At 43.7% G+C, this 17166-nt stretch overlaps 1 protein-coding gene across 15 annotated transcripts in view; it reads right to left on the bottom strand.

Moving 5' to 3' along the window:
- Positions 1–17166, bottom strand: part of Kiaa1217 (KIAA1217 ortholog) — a 441371-nt gene that overhangs the window by 111745 nt on the left and 312460 nt on the right. The window lies entirely within an intron of this gene.

The following is a 17166-nucleotide window of genomic DNA, read 5'->3' as shown; positions in this document are numbered from 1 at the left end:
ATAAGGTGAGAACCTTCTCCACAATCATGGCTCTTCTGTGATCAAACGGAAATTACCTAAAATCTCCTTTGTAAAACAAGAAGATTTTACACAGTGAAAACAAATAATCATGGCACATGGATGAGAATATACCTAAAAAAGTTTCTACTATGCAATGCTAGTTGTTTTTATATTACTGTATGGACATTTAAAAAATAACTGCCAATAGTGTCATAAATTGAGTTACTTAGAATTATTACTGTTGGGAAAATAATTCTTCCTAGAAATGTATAGCTTGATAGCTCCTCAAGTTGGAGTAGAGCTGTCTCGGTATCAACCCATCAACAAAAATTGGGCTCACTGAGAACATCCAGAGAAAGCTTTCAGGTAAAGGGGGCCTCAGTACATCACAAATCAAACTAATAAAGCCCTCTTGGGCAACAAACACTACCAGTGGACGTTAGTCATCAGATCAGCACCTTGGGAATCTATGCCACAGAACTGAATCCTACCTTTCCAAGCTCATTACATTTTTATTATTTATTTTTAATGTTGGCAATATAACCCAATTATACAATGCACTGTGGTTATAGTTACTGTCATTTTTCTTTATATTATTTCTATTCGTGTATGTGTGCTATGTGTACCATATGCCTGCAGGGACCTGAAAGACATATCAGATCCCCTGGAACTGGAATTATAGGCAACTAGTTGTCAGTGAACATGTGATGCTGGGAACTGAACCTAGGTCCTCTGCAAGAACAGAAAGTGCTCTTAAAAACTGAGCCATCTCTCCAGCCCCAACCACTTCTTACTTTTTGAATTAAAAATGTTAAACTTTTGGGTTCAAGCAACCCTCTTGCCTCAGACTTCCTGTAGCTGAAACTACAGGTTAAGTGTCATCATGCAAGCTCAAGTTTATTTTATTTTATTTTATTTTAAGATTTATTTATTTTATTTATATGATGAGTACACTCTAGCTGTCTTCAGACACACCAGAAGATGGTGTTGGATGTGAGCCCCCATGTGATTGTTGGGAATTGATCTCAGGACCTCTGGAAGAGCAGTCAGTGCTCTTAACCAGTGAACCATCTCTCCAGCCCTCAAGCTTACTTTAAAAGGTCACAAGTATGGGTTGCTTGGACCCCAAACCATATTGTGCTTTGGGGCTTCTCCATCCACTCCTCTCCTCACTCTTATTCCTAGGCTTGGCACATTGTCCCTTTTGTTCTGGTTCTGTTTCAGTTTCTATCTCCCCCAGTCCTCATCTCCTGACCCAGCAATTTTAGTTCTCATTGACTATGAGTCTCATCAAAAGCATGTCTTCTGTATCACTTATGGAAGGACTTGAGGCAGCAGTTCTAATCCATCTTTGAGTGGCTGGCCTTTGCCACTCTTATGCCTTAAGGTGCACAGGTTGCCATCACAAGACCCTAAAGGGTAGATCCCCAATATCAGGTCAACACCGGTTATATGCTGCTACTGACAGATATTCAGGAACACCCTAAGTGTATGCTTGCTCTTTGGTTCTGCAGATCTGTTAGATCTACTAGATGAGCAATAAGGATGGGCACCAGGAGGATGTAGTTCACCCTAAGCAACTGTTCCTCTCTGGGCAGGTCTTTCTCAGCTTCCTTCAGGAGTTTGAAGGCCAGACTCAAAATAGTTTCCAGAGGGAGAGAAAGGATATAGGCCATTTGGGGAAATCCCTATCTCTTTGGCCTCCATTTTGAAGCTCTTAAAGGAGACAAACAACAACCATAAAAACAAAACAACAACCAATAAACCCACATAGAGTTGTCATATTGCCCACGAGCTGGGAAAAGACATAACCCATCCAGTGCCCACACTCTTAGGAAAGATCAGCTCCCTAATGGTTTGTGACTTGACCCAAGGGAGGGGTGTGTCGATCCTGATGGAATAGTAAGGGTCATACTGTGTGACAGCGATGTCTGGAAGGGGATTCATGTCCCCAAGCTGGATGAGCAAAGAAGCTCTTGGTATTGAGGAGGGATGCGACATGGCTGTCGTTGGGAAGAATCTTTCCAACTACCATGTACAGTAGACAGGCAGAGCCTGAGGGGGCGGGGCAGGTAACATTGGCAGCCTTGCTCGAGGCTGAGATGTCAGAGGTCGGGCTTCTCAATCAGATGAGCTAGCAAAAAACAACAGTTCAGAAAACTTGGAAATCAAATGCTCATACCTGAACATTATGAAGGTTATACTTCTAGAAGCATGAGCAAGTAATATATTTTGTCTTAATAGTTTGTTAGTCAGATTTAAATCTTTAACACTGTGTTGGCAAAAGGTATGCAAGTCGCTGTATCCTGCCTGGGGCAGACTGGTGTGTTATACACTAGGACTTAGGTGCTTATAAACTGTAGCCAGAGCTAAGCACAGCAAGGTCTTACCTTCTGGCCGACACATAGCTGTGGTTTACACCACCAGCAGGGCATTCGTTAACTATTCCTGAGGGTGGTGGGTACCACAGCATCTTCATGACCAATCTGGTTAGGTTTGGGTTATGTGCTAGAAGCAAAGGTGAATCTCCTAGAGCTGCAATTAGGGTACCACTTTTTATATCACTGACTTTTTTTATATCTAATTTCCCCCCATGACTCTTCTCCGGTAATCATTCTGTCATTTGCTTACTTACTGACTCCTCTGGGCTTTCCTTTGTCTTTTCTAAGGCTATTATAAAAGTTCACAGCTGTCTGTGGGCACTCCCAGCCAGACCCACCCAGACACAGCCAGATTCCACCCTGAAGTGGGCAGTGAAAGGGCTCTGACTCCTCATGGCAGTTCATTCTGTTCCTGGCACCCCACACACTCCCCAACCCTGGGTCCTGCCTGCTGCTCTCAGCATGGCTCCTCCTGTGTCCTCAAGCCACCAGAGGGAGTGGATCTGCTCGCAGCTTCATCTGAGCCTTCTGTCTCTGCCCCTCTACACACCCTGGCCCAGCAGAACTGGAATGTCCTCTTTGTCCTGGCCAGAGGAGCCAAGTAGTTTCAGGAGTGCTGCCACTTAGCTATGGGTTTGCAGAGCCCTGGGATGTGTGAGAATGGGGTGGAGTAGCACAATGGGAAGGAAGGACAAAGGTGGATGGAGTGCTTGTAGCTGATGTGGGCTGTCCCAGTGGGAAAGGGATAGGAGAGTGGAAGGCAAATCTACCTACATTTTGAAAGGCAAACCTGTGTGTGCCATGTCTTGCTTAAGAGCATGGGAGAAGGGAAGGAATTGCTGCTCGTGTGGTCTGGGTGAAGGAGGGTAAGAAAGGCGATGTCTCTCCCATCTGACCAGCTTCTAGCACAAGGGGACTCTAAGGAAAGGTCACCCCAATGGATCTTGTTCTTGTGACATAAACCTCCATGACAGCTTGACAAAGCTCACTTCCAATCTGATTTCACAAGACCCTCCTCCCCATCTTGCCACCAAAGGATTTTTTATCTCCTGTGTGTCTGTGTGTCTGTCTCTGTGTGTGTGTGTGCGTGTGTGTGTGTAATATAATCATAAATATCTATATCATTTTACTCCTCCTTTGCTGCTTTCTAGAGGCATTTAAGAGATCCACACATGACTCTTCTCCTCCCCATTCCTTTGAAGTCTCACAATGCCTGTTAAGAGAAGCTTCTGATGTTAACCACAGGATCACGATAAAGAATGAGTGTCTGCAGGCAGCTGAATCATGTGGGCCCCTCTGGAGCAGCTCTGGAAGCGGTAGGCAGGGAGGGACCTGAGACAGAGACCAAGTTGCTAGGATTTCTGTCCCCAAGCCCTTCCTATCACTCCCTGGAAAAAATAACCTTTGCTTCCAGATTTACCATAAATCTAAGATAAGCTTGGCAACACGAGTCCCTGCTAAATAACCTTTGTGCACACTCATACTTTAATAAAAGCTCTAGAAAAGATCGATAAGGCCTACAGGTACCTTTAACTGCGTTGCTACCTAAGGAATTTATCAGGCAAAGTCACTGTATTATGCTGTCCTGACCATAACATGCATTCAACGAGTTGACTGCCCAGCCTGTGCTCCAGCAAAACAAACAGGACAGACAAGATTACCTCTTCCAGGTTCTGTGCATGCCCCAGCCTTATCGTCTACAACAAACATTCTGCTCCTGTAGAGACTCTCTGCTTACACAACAGCAGAACATGTGGGAGGATAATAGTCCATGTCCATGTTCCTCAGAACAGGGTAACTCAACTCCATGGTGTGCTGTCATGACTGAAAACAACCAAAGTGAAGCTGGCTGGGCTATGAGTTTAGCCATCCTCAACTAAATTCTTTAGCAACAGAGAACAACAGATGAAACCTGGAGCTGTGGCAGACCTACACAATGGCACTGCTACCATTACCCCCAAGTGTGTGTGCTTACGGATGGATGGAATTTATTCTAGGGAGACTGAGTGCCTACAGACACCCCACAGGATTCTCAGGGCTCGTGAGAAACTAGTCAACCTGGAGTTGTTAATGTGGATTGCCACACAAGAAATAAACTCATAAAGAAGTAAATGTGGAGTATGTCAAAGAATAGGGGGAAGTATAATGGGTGGGGGGCATGGGAGGAGGGAGAGGCAGGCAGGAGGGGTGGGAAACTATAATGGGTGGGGGGCATGGGAGGAGAGAGGGGCAGGCAGGAGGGGTGGATTGCTGTTTTACTCAGGAAGTTGATATCCTGCAGAGAGGAAAATGTTTGGGAAAAGTGTGGGTGCCGGCTTGCAGATATCTGGAGGGATAACAGTTCAGCAAAAGGAATGTAAAGTTTTCTAAAGTAGAAGCTTGCATGATGAGTTAGTGGATCAGACCAGCGAGGAGGGTCAGAGTTGGTAAGAAGTGCTCAGACTTCTGGCTACCCAGTGGTCTTAAGTATCACTGGGCCAAACTATAGAGACAATCAAATCCCTCATACAAAATATGCATACCCTCCTGGATACTTTAAGTCATCTCTAGGTTACTTTTAATACATAGTGCAATATTAATGCTACAGAAGCAGTTGTGAAACTATATTGTTTAGGGAATACTGACAACAAAGAAAGTCTGTAGGTGTTCAATAAAGATGTCCACCAAGCTGGGCTTTTGATCCCAGCACTTGGGAGGCAGGAGGCAGGTGGATCTCTGTGAGTTAGAGGCCAGCCCTGTCTTCAAAATGAGTTCCAGGACAGATAGAGCTACACTAAGAAACACAGTCTCAAAAACCCAAAACCCCAAACAACAACAATAACAAAAACAAAAAACAAAACAAAAACACCAAACAAGCCAAACAAACAGGACGCAGATCGACGCTGATCGACTATATCATGAAAGTAGACTTTGTCCAGACAAAATGAGACGAATAGATTTTTCCCCCCATTATTTAAGAATGATGGTGAAGGTTCAACATGAGCACCTGGCAAGGATAAAGCTATCTGCCCGACTTGAGGAAGAGTCCAGACTGAAGGGCACAGATTGTGGTAGAGGGGATCACAGTCATTTCAGATCTGTTAAGTTTGAAAGTCAAGTAAATGACTTCAAATACCAATCTGAATCTCGGGGGAAATATACAGGCTAGAGGCGCCTCTGTCATAGCATTGATGCTTGGCACCAAAGAACTAGGTCAGATCACATATAGAACTAGAAGAGAGAAGCCATGAAATCTGGGGCAGAAGCCATGTTTTTTAAGTCACATGGAACCAAAGCTACGACTTTGACTAACCCAGACACAAACAGTCACAAATGATTCTTGAAGGCAAATCAGAGGACATAGGACTGAATTTCATCAGCAGCAAACAAGATATTTTTAAGTCACTTGCCTTTCTAGCAGACTTTTTGGGGCATCGGGTCAATCAAACTGCAAAGTTATAGTATCCAGAACAATTGCACAGGGTCTTGGCTTCTGAATTGTACAGACACAATTTTTGGTCATGCAGCTACAGATTTTCCTATGCAGACATGACTAATGTCTCCTTGGCGGTGCCTCCTCTTGTTTTATAAACCATGATACTTCAGGAATCTCTGTGGTAAGCTTGGCCTCAACCAAGTAACCATTTCCTTTACTAACTTGGTGCTGGTAGTATATAGTCTTCAAAGTTAAAAAAAAAAAAAAAAAAAAAACCTAAAAGTTCCAATGTCCATAGTTAGAACCAAAGAGAGATGCTAGTGATCATTTATATATAAGCAAAGATAATGATGAAAAACCATCACGCAGGAGATTTACTTGCATACGGTTTTCTGTGTGCCAAAATAGGCTTACCTTGAATCACTTAGGAATGCTTACAAATATAGAGGAATTAGGTGCTCCAATTTAAGAAGCAGAAACATACACACACACAAACACACACACACACACAAACACACACATGTGGGGGAATCAGTCCCAGGAATCCTATGGATAGTGAAGTCCATGGGTACTGAAATATCTTCTGTGAAATGCTGAAGTAGTTTCCAATAACCTGTATACCCTCCAATACACTTTAAAACATCTTGAGATCCCTATGATACCTAAGACAATGTAAATACTACATAAACCTTTATACTGCTCAGGGAATAATGACAGGAAAAGTCTGTAGCATTTGTTCAATATATTGGGTCTCAAACCTGGGACAAATGGCTGCGAACCTATTAACATATCAAAGCAGCCTCTGGCCACAAGGTCCTCCTGGCCACCTCCAGTCCCTTCTGTTATAGGGTCCTCCTGGCCACCTCCAGTCCCTTCTGTTATAGGGTTCGTCTGGAAACCTTCGGTCCCTTCGGTTATAGGGTCCTCCTGGAAACCTCCGGTCCCTTCTGTTATAGGGTCCTCCTGGCTGCCATATCTTTCCTCCAGCTATTCTTCCGTGTTCAGCCCAGCTGTTTGGGTTGTATGCCCCCTTTTACACTTCGGCCTCCTGTCCACTTGCCCGCTGCTCCTGGTTCCCCTCTCTCCTTTTCCCCAATCTCCTCGACACATGGCCCAGCTCAGTGTCCTGGTCATGCTTCATCCAGATCCTTCAGATGTCTCCGGCTCTGCTCTCCCTCTTATCTACAATAAACCTCCTCCACCACACCTCGCTCACTCGTGACCTCATTTTTATTTCCTTTTTTCATTCACAATACAAACTTCATTTTCTTTCCCTAAATATTTTTGACCTGTGCTTGGGTGAAACCATAGATGCAGAGCCTACAGATATGGAGGAACATTATGAATGTATGTATGTATACATGTGTGCACAAAGTGGTACAGATTTGTAAACATATATAAACACATAAACACATACAAAAATATGCACATACACATATAGCTTCTCATAATAAATGACCTAGGAGTAATATTAACACCATAAGAGTGCACCAAGGGTATCCCTTTAATAGTTATTAGCATCAAAATGTACTCTTAGATCCCTGTAATAAATGAACAGGGCATAGGACCTGGGAAAACAAGTTTATTAACGAGGATGGATTGATGTATGGGATATGTGAAGAGCTACTTAATTAAAAAGGAGGGGTATACGGGAGAGTTTGGAGGGAAGAAAGGGGATGCATATACATTATAATCTCAAAAGTAAAACTTAAACATTGACCTCAGGCATCTCAGAAACACTCTGTTTTCACTGAGGGTGCACCCGCTTCTCTCAGCCCATCGGAGATGCTGGCTGACTCATCTGAATGCCTTTGTGACAACGAGCATTAAGCAGGTATTCAGTGGCACACAGCAAAGAATTTTTTTTAAGGTTGTCACTTAATGGTAAAACAATCAGTTTATAAGAAACGTGTATTGAGTAAAGTGAGGCCTCTTAAAAGATCTGAGAGCCCAGCCTTATTCTGACATGTGCAGTTTACTATGTGACTGTTTCACTGCCCACTTCTGTTGATCAGGCCTTGAGTAGCTGGTGCCTCTTTTCCAAGGACAATAGGGGGAGAAGACAACAATGAGTCCTACGTGCCAGGAAGCATCTAGAAGGCCTCCCTCACATGAGAGAAAAGAAGATATGTATAGAAATCTGTGAGAAACAGATAATTTAGAAACTAGTGGGGAGGAAAAGTTATAACTTGCCAGGAAAGCATGGGAGGAGGAGGGCTGGGTGTATGGAGGCTTTGTGGTGCAGTTCATACTAGTGCATGGGAGGCCCTGGGTTTCATCTCAGGCATAGGATAAAAAAGAGAAAGAAAGAACACCGCTGAGAGACAGAAGGCAGGCTGTCCCGAGTCTGACACCTGTGCCGGAGCGCCCAGGATCTTCTCTCAATGACCTTGGTGAAGACATTTAATTCTCTCCATGTGCACATCTGGGTGTTCTGTGCCGCCGAGTCTGACACCTATGCCGGAGCGCCCAGGACCTTCTCTCAATGGCCTTGATGAAGACATCTAATTCTCTCCAGGTGCACATCTGGGTGTTCTGTGCAGCAGCCACCTTACTGCCCTCTCACAGATGCCACCAATTACTTGTGTCTACTTGGTTCTTATTTGAAGTCAAGGAACCAAATTTAGAAAACAGATGAACACCTACCTACCCTCCCCCACTGCAAACACAGAGTACTCCCTTCCACACCAAGGATACCTAAATAAACATTATCACCAATAGGAAGTCATTAATCACCTAGTGAGTAATGCAAGAAATGGAAGTCACACCAGAAATAGCATGGTCTTGGGAAAGTTATTATTTTTCCCCATTCAGAACAGCCTTATTGAACAAAACAATTATATATAATAAATGGCATATAGTTAAGGAGTACAATTCAAGAAGTTTATTTTATTGCTCCTGTTTTGAGGGAGAGGGTCTCAATATGTAGCCTAGCCTGGACTTGAACCCACAATCCTCCTGCCTTAGCTTCCTTAGTGTTGGGTTACAGGTGTGTGATACTACATCTAGCTTCACTTTGGGGAGATCTAATTTATTCATAAATTCATGAAGCCATCACCAAAATACAAATACACCAGCACTTCTCCCAATGTCCCTCAGACCCTTCCCAGTAATTCTTGTCACCCCTCCAGACTCCTGAACAAACATTAATCTGCTTGTTGTCCCTGTGTGTTTCATTTCTGAGCTTTGCATAAATAGAATCATTCAAGACATATTCCAATCTGTATTTGTTTTTTTTTTAATCTGTATAGTTGCCTGTTTTCATGCTGGAGAGGTAGCTCCGCAGTCTACAGCACTGGCCGCTCTTCCAGAGGACCCAGGTTCAGTTCCCAGCACCCACATGACACTCACAACTGTGTACCTCTGGTTCCAGGGAGCCCAGCACCTTCTTTTGGTCTCCACAGGAGCTGTACACACAAAGTGCACAGACATACACACAAATACTCATAAACATAAACAGAAATTTTTTTTTACAGGGTATGTTATATAAATCAAGCATGGTAACATACACACCCTCAAAAGGAGGGTAATTGTAAGTCTGAGGCCAGCCTGCTCCACATAGTGAGTTCCAGACAAGCCTGGGCTACATAGTGAGCATTATTTAAAATATCAATCAATTCAATCGATCAGCTATAGAGAGAATCTCTTATTAACATCACCTGTCAATAAAAAAGGCTATGGCCGATGAGCTAAGGCAGAATTAGAAAGTGGAACATCCATCAGGGAGGGAGAGAATTCTGGGAGTTAGGTGAGCCAGGGATTTGCCAAGGAACTGTGAGGAGACAGACACATGAAACACATGAGGAAAAGGTAGCCAGCCATGTGGCACACTTAGAATAGAATTACCTGAATTATTGAGACACGAGTTAGTTAGGGAACAGAACCAAGGCCTAGACATTTATTAATAAGTAATTAGTCTCAGAGTTGTTATTCCTGGGAACAAAGTGGTCAGGAAGAAAAGCCTAGAGTTAATCATCATTCAATCAATCACTCCATCAGAGTGCATAAAGTCAGGTATCATACTGAGCTTCACTAATCAAACAGACCAGTAACAAGTGGCCCAGGTATAAAAGCAAAATGGTTGGGATATGTAGGTGTGAAAATTGACCTCTTGGGGATTAAAGTGACAAAAAAATAAATGTCCTCCTGTGATTCTTATTTCCTCAGATTAATTAACAGGGCATATGAAATCCAATAGAAACTGAAACACTATCCACTCAAACGCATTAATTTATATAGCACAGTTTGTAAAACAGCAGTGAATAAAATAGGTTTGTGGACTCCTCCTGCTAGTCAGAGAGATGGGCAGTGTATTAATAAACAAATGTTGAGATGCTATGCCCGGTAGTCACCAGTGTTCTGTCTGGAAATCAGGCAGGTTCTAGACGAGTTTAACTGAAGGGGGATTTGCCAGAGTGCTCGGAGACCCTCTTCAGATAAAATGACATGAATGAAGATCAGACAAAGGAAACATTGTTCAAGTGTCCCAAGACTATCTCAGGTCAAGGAAACAAAGCTCAAAGGCCGGAGATTGCAAGCAATTAGCTGGGCTGTTAAGAGACTTCAGAGCTTCAGCTGAAGGGTGAAGCAGTGTTGTCAGGTGACCAAGCCGTCTAGAGTATGGGCTTGTGCTCTGACTTCCCTGGGATGCTCGGATGATGGGCCCTGTCATGTTTTCAACAGAAGAGTGGTGTGAAGTGACCTGGGAGTTTGAATAAGCACCGTGGCCTCTTTCTGAAGACTGCTGTTCCCAAGAGAAGAAGCAAGGTCGTGAGCTCGCAGATTACTAAGCAGTGGAGAGAAGGCAAGCTATTCCGGTTCTGGGTGCAGTTTAATCCCACCCACCATGGCTCTGCTAGGCTCAATAATGACACCACTCTATTCTGGCAACAGTTATTGTAGCTCGCCATGTTTGTCTCTGACCTGTCCATAATTCACCCTCTTTGGCCTCTGCTACTTATCAACGAGAAGAGGATAACCCAGTGCTCTGGAAGAACAGTTACGGCAGCAGGTTTCCACACCAGAACCAAAGCCTAGGAAACCACACCCTGGGAAGTGATGTTGGCTGGTTTTAGTGATCTTCTATTCTTTTATCATTTGTTCAAGTGTATGGATGTCAATGGTGTTCAAATAAATATAAGGATTTTCTTACATTTTTTTTCCTAAAGATAGAATCTTACTGTGTCACCCTAGATATTCTGGAATTCAATATGTAGACAAGGCTGGCCTCACATTTAAGAGATTCACCTGCCTCTGCCTCCAGTGTGATGGGATTTAAGATTTGCACTGCTATGCCTGGTAGGGAAGAATTGTTATCAGCACCTCTAGATGGCCTTGCAGTGTTCCTAGCTGTCTTTATTTTGCCTTACCCTTAACTTCAGTACATGATTTGTCCCAAGACATACTCCTTTCAATTTTCCAGAAAGGCCTTGACCATTTTTCTTCTCTTACCATGCCTTTGTTCATTTGACACCTTCCTTCTGGCAGAAGTGTTCTAAGTGAAGAGCTCGGCTTTCATTGTTTCATAGGCCCTTGCCCATCCCTCCTGTCTCTCCTCCCAGCCCTGAATGCATACATCAGAACCAGCATCATCCAGATCCATGGATGGCTCAACACACGCAATCCCACCCCGTCTCCTCAGAATGTTACCTTTACCCCAGGATCTTGACAATCTGCCCACCATATCATCCTTCTTTGTATGCCATTTTTTCCTGGGCACACACAGTATCCTTGGCTTCCTGTCCCTGATCCCTGCAATGGTTGCCATCTCATGCCATTGCTATGAGAAAAGTAGCTTTGTCAAAAATTAGATGAACTTCCCCCTGCCGTGTGTGTGTGTGTGTGTGTGTGTGTGTGTGTGTGTGTGTGCGGGCGCGCGCGCATTTGTGGGTGTGTTGCCAGGTTCTCTGCTTTGTTTCATTGATATTTCCATCTGTATTTCCCTGCACAAATACTATTACCTAGGCCTGGTCACTGCAGCTCTGCAGAGAGCCTTACCTTCTCTTCCCTTCATTCTTTGCAACAACAGTCTCAGGCTTGTTTATATTTACAGAGAACCTGGCTGGGGTTTTAATAGGAACTGTTTTAAGCCTGTAAGGCTGATGTTCAAGAAGAACTGACAGCTTTATTTTTTTGAGTCTACTGAGTCATGAATAAAGTATGTTTTGTCAATTATTGGGTTTGACTTCTTTCGCTGGCATCATTCTGAGCTTACAGATCCTGCACACCTTCGGAGTGTTTGCCCTTACACATTTGGTTTTCCGTGGAGCGATTATCAACAGTAGTGGTTTCCATTTGGCCTTCCATTTGTCTGCTGTCAGTACCGTAGTGCAGTTGATTCTGGGACTACTCTTCTATCCAAGGGTCCTGATGAACATCAGTGGAACTTCTTGGGGCTGGAGGCTTGCTTTGGCTCAGGCTATTTTACATTCTTGGGAATTTTCTATTCGACAATATTTTCTGAAACCAGAGACAGTTTTATTTCTTCTTTCCCAAGATGCATGCCTTGATTGCTTTATTCTGTCCATTGCACTAGGTAGCTTGTCCAAAATTACACTGAGGAACAAGAGTGTGGCTGAGCCAGGCGTGGTGGCGCACGCCTTTAATCCCAGCACTCGGGAGGCAGAGGCAGGAGAATCTCTGAGTTCGAGGCCAGCCTGGTCTACAGAGTGAGTTCCAGGACAGCCAAGGCTGCACAGAGAAACCCTGCCTCGAAAAACAAACAAACACACACACACACACACACACACACAGAGAGAGAGAGAGAGAGAGAGAGAGAGAGAGAGAGAGAGAGAGAGAGAGAGAAAAGAGTGTGGCTGGACACTCTCCATGGGTTCCTCTCACAGAAGTAGCATTGTAAGCATTGACTGCAGGGTCTTAGATATGTTCTTTCTGGCCTTACCTCTATCCCTCTGTCCCGAGAGCTTTCCATTCCTAATGTTGGTTTGTTCACTTGCATGTTCTCAGTGCTGGAGATCAAACCAAGGCCCCGAACATATATGTGCTCAAGCTATTTTTTTAATATCATAAGGTGGTACTGGATTTTTACGTGACCATTCATAAAACCGTATGATTTTCTTTGTTTGCCTGTTGAGATGGGGGAGTACATAATTTGATGTATTATTGAACCAGCCTTCTGTACCTCTAACTCCATCTGGTTTTACTCTGTTATTGGTTTTAAGCATTGTGTGTTTGGCTTGCTAATTTTTCATTGAGGATTTCCAGGGGAGTACATGTTACTAGCTCTTCCAATGAATCTGTGGATGTAAATATTCCAGTCTTGTTTATTGGAAATGTCTCATGCTTATCCATTCAAAACAAACAAACCAACACTACATGATAGAAACTGTTTCCTCTGAATTTTGACAACATTGATACATGGCTTTCTGGCTTCATATCCTTTCTTTGTGGGTGCCTACAATTTCTCTCTTCTTCTCATCTCTGATGCTCTGCAGTCTGTCCTTAGTGAGCCTATAGTGGAATTGTTTTTAAAGATTTATTTATTTATTATATGTAAGTACACTGTAGCTGTCTTCAGACACTCAAGAAGAGGGTGTCAGATCTCATTATGGATGGTTGGGAGCCACCATGTGGTTGCTGGGATTTGAACTCAGGACCGTCAGAGGAGCAGTCAGTGTTCTTAACAGCTGAGCTATCTCTCCAGCCCTGTGGATTTTTTCTTTAAGTCTTGCTTGTGACTTTGTATCCTTTTCTATCTTCATTTCTAAAAGTACCCTCATCTGCATTCTCTTCCACTACTATTCTTCTCCAAGTTTTTCCAGCCCCATCTGGAATTCCTACTAAACATAAATGTCTTAATTATTTTTATCTTATTGTGTCTTGAAATTGTTCCTTCATTTTCTTTCTCTTTCTTCTCCAATTATAAGATGCCCTTAGATTTATGTTATTTTTGAATATATTTTTCTCTCCAGTTAAATAATCCCAATAATATTTATGTAGATTTATAGGGCTAGTGTAGCTGTCACTAGTGTTGTTCACAAATATGTCAGGGCTTTATCTCTCTGAAGTTATGTGTGACCTCATGACTTTGCTAAGCACAAGTGCCACTCCTGAAGAAGGTTTAAAGGCTAGGCTGGTTTTATTATGATTCCTTAGCTTCATGTCGCTGGTGTACTGAGATGGAGCTGTCATCAGCACGGTACTTGGAGTAGCTACGACAGCCAAGAACTCCAACCAATAGGCCCTGCACATTCAACTTAAGCAGGAAATAAACAGTCATGGTAAGTGCCCCCGGGGTTTAGAGGTTCTTACTGCAGCGTTACCTACCGTAATGTGAATGATAAAGCTGAGGAATCCTCACAATGTGGACATGTGGATTTAGACTTCACTCTCTGCATTTCTCCTATCAGTGTGGGGAGCAGATGAAGTCCCGAGTGACCTGGATTATTGAAGTGGGCAGAGCCATATTCAGGACCTCAGTGCCTCAGACACAGAGGCGTCTGCTGGGGAGTGTGGTGCTGAGGCCTGGAGCTATGGCATGGTCTTCCCCTGGTCTGAAGGTGAAATGGTGAACAATACGGAAACTATCAACCACAGTCTCCTCCTGGGCTGACTGCAGGGGGACACTGCACCCTACAGAGGCCTCCTAGTGAAATCAGCCAGAGCTGCTCTCCGTTCAGCTGCACACTGACTGACAGCTGCACACTGACAGCTAATTCTGTATTTTCTGAAGCAACATCTATATTCAACTTAGTATGAACTCTCACCTTGCTGCAATATCCGGGTCATACTTTTCAAGATGATGAATTTAAAAGATGGGGGAGTCCAGAAACCAACAGAACATGAAGTGGACATTAGAGTTTAGACATGGAGTCTAACAGTCAATGACAGATGAAATACCATGGATGGAGCAAGCAGCCCACACAAAGAAACTTCCAGAAAGAATATCACCTACGTTTTAGAGCTGTGTTGCCAATGAGAGTTAAGAATGAAAAAAAAACAGTCAATATATGATGTGAATCATTACATTAAAACTTGGTAACTAAAACCCAGTGTGAGAGCCCACAGCAGAGCATGGATTGTGAAGGCAGGAAGGTCATAAGAAATCTCTTTTGACAAGATGCCTGCTGAAGTTGGGGAGTGAGGGCTGTGAGCCTGACCCCAGAGTGGGCTTCCCTGAGTAAGATACTTAAAGCAGGGTTGTGTAGAGAAGGGGGAAAAGTAGGGTCTGATGACCAGAGAGAGGTCTGAGGAGTGAAAGGTCTCCTGTTAATAGAAGACTCTGCAGAGCCTGTCAGGGGTAGGTTGCCACGGGGCTGCCGGCTGGAGCGGCAGGAAGGCCCACACGGCTGAGTCTAAGCGGAACTGTGAAGTCTTTGCTGTGTGTATATTTTAAAGTCAGACCTTACATGTGTCTTCAGTTATGCCAAATTCTTTAAATACAAGAACCAGATTTCATATATATTTTTTAAATAACTCACAATGGCACTTTTCATGGTGCCAGAAAGCAGGCAGACTTTTAATATAAAAGGCACAAATTGGGGTGGGGGTAGGGCAAAACTTGGGAGGGACACAGAGGAAAAAAATGTATTTTTACCATTACTTTATATTACTGGAAGACATCTAGCTAGAGATGTCTTAAAGCCAATTAACACCTCAGCAAAGTCTGAAAAATGGAGATGTTGTAGGAAATATAATTTTTAATGATGATTTCAAACTATTGAGAACTCAAACCCTGACAGGACAAAAACAGGAGCTTGCCCTGGCGGGACATGGCTGAGCCATGTAGATGCCAATGATGGTTTGCTGAACTTGAGCATGGAGCCCGGGAGCCACCATAAGAAGAGAGTTTGTAGGTAACCAAGGTTTCCGTTTTTCTCTGGGCTGTATTAAACTTCCAGTGTGAAGCAGTGCACAGGCATAGAAGAAGCTGGGTTAGAAACCAAGGGGCCGCTTGACAAACATAGTCTTAGTGTCTGGGGGAAAGACACACTTTGTTTATGGCAACTCTGGGCTGTTGAGGAGAGAAGGCAGGCAAGAAGTGCTACCCTGGGCTTGAACAGCAGAAATATATCTTCTCAAAACCAATATGTTGTCAGAGCGGGTTTCTCCTGATTCCCATTTCCATGGATTGGAGACAACTAGAAAACAGGGTAGTTTCATTTTGCTCTTCTTATGAAGATTCTAGCCATGTTGGAATGGATCCACCTTTCTGACCTCTTTCTAACTTAGATCTTGACTCCAAACACAGTCACATTCTGAAGTTCTGGGGGATAGGACTTAAGTAATCCCACATAAGAGCTCCCAAGAGTCTCAAGAAAGTGAAAGAGTTAAGTGATGGGCCACCTGCTGTTGTGTTAAAAGGCAGCTATGCTAGATGGAAATCTCCCCCCTAAAATCTCCAGACAGGGCCTTGGCTCCAGACCCAAGGCCTGCTTCAGCTCAGGTCCACATCACGATGCTCAGTGGAGAAATCTGAATGGAAAGTAGACCAGAGGACCTGCATGTGGGTCCTGCAGCCATGCAGAATGTGTGCCTTCCTGTGTTCTTAGCACACCATCTGAAATTTGAGAACCTGCCAAAAAGCTGTTCCCTGATGTCACCTGGCAGCCTGCTGGACACCACTGCCAGGATGAGAGCATCAGGGAGCACCTGCTCAGGTCCATGACATAAGACAGGCATGTGCCCCAGCAATATTTCTAGTATTGCACAGAATAAACAGTCTTTAAGCTAGAATGAAAATACATGTGGAAACTCTTACGAAGTTAGAAGAATATAGAAGCTTCCATTGGAAAGCCAGCTTTTAGAAAACAAATTAGCTTGACAAGGAACTTTTCATTAAAGGAAAAAAATGCATGCATTATCAATGGCACCAGGACCCAGTGTATAGGCCTGGTTCTGGTTAAATGAAAGGGGTCACAAAGTCAGAGGTCAAACATCTGAGCCAGGGACCAGTACTGTGGTGGGAGTGTAGAATAACCAGATTGCATTATGTATATAATCAAGTATATGTGTGAAACTGGCAAGGACTAACTAAATTACCTCTTTAATGGAAAAAAGTAGCTATAATTAATCTTGCATTAACAAAGATAAGAAATTCTGCAATTCACTAGACTTGCCCTGGGAAAGGAACAGAACTGACTAGCCCTCTGCAAGATCAACAATGTTACTTCTTATTCTAACAAGAGCACTGCAGAGCAGCTGCCAATATAATATATTTTATTGTCTTTTTTTGTAGACAGGGTTTCTCTATGTAGCCCTGGCTGTCCTAGAACTCTCCCTACAGACCAGGTTGGCCTTGAACTCATGGAGGCCTCCCTGCCTCTGCCTCTGCCTCTGCCTCTGCCTCTGCCTCTGCCTCTGCCTCTGCCTCTGCCTCTGCCTCTGCCTCTGCCTCTGCCTCTGCCTCTG

Source organism: Mus pahari, chromosome 3 (assembly GCF_900095145.1).
Source record: "Mus pahari chromosome 3, PAHARI_EIJ_v1.1, whole genome shotgun sequence".
Lineage (NCBI taxonomy): Eukaryota > Metazoa > Chordata > Mammalia > Rodentia > Muridae > Mus > Mus pahari.
Note: the sequence above shows the minus strand (reverse complement) of the source record. Positions and strands in the feature narration are given on the sequence as shown.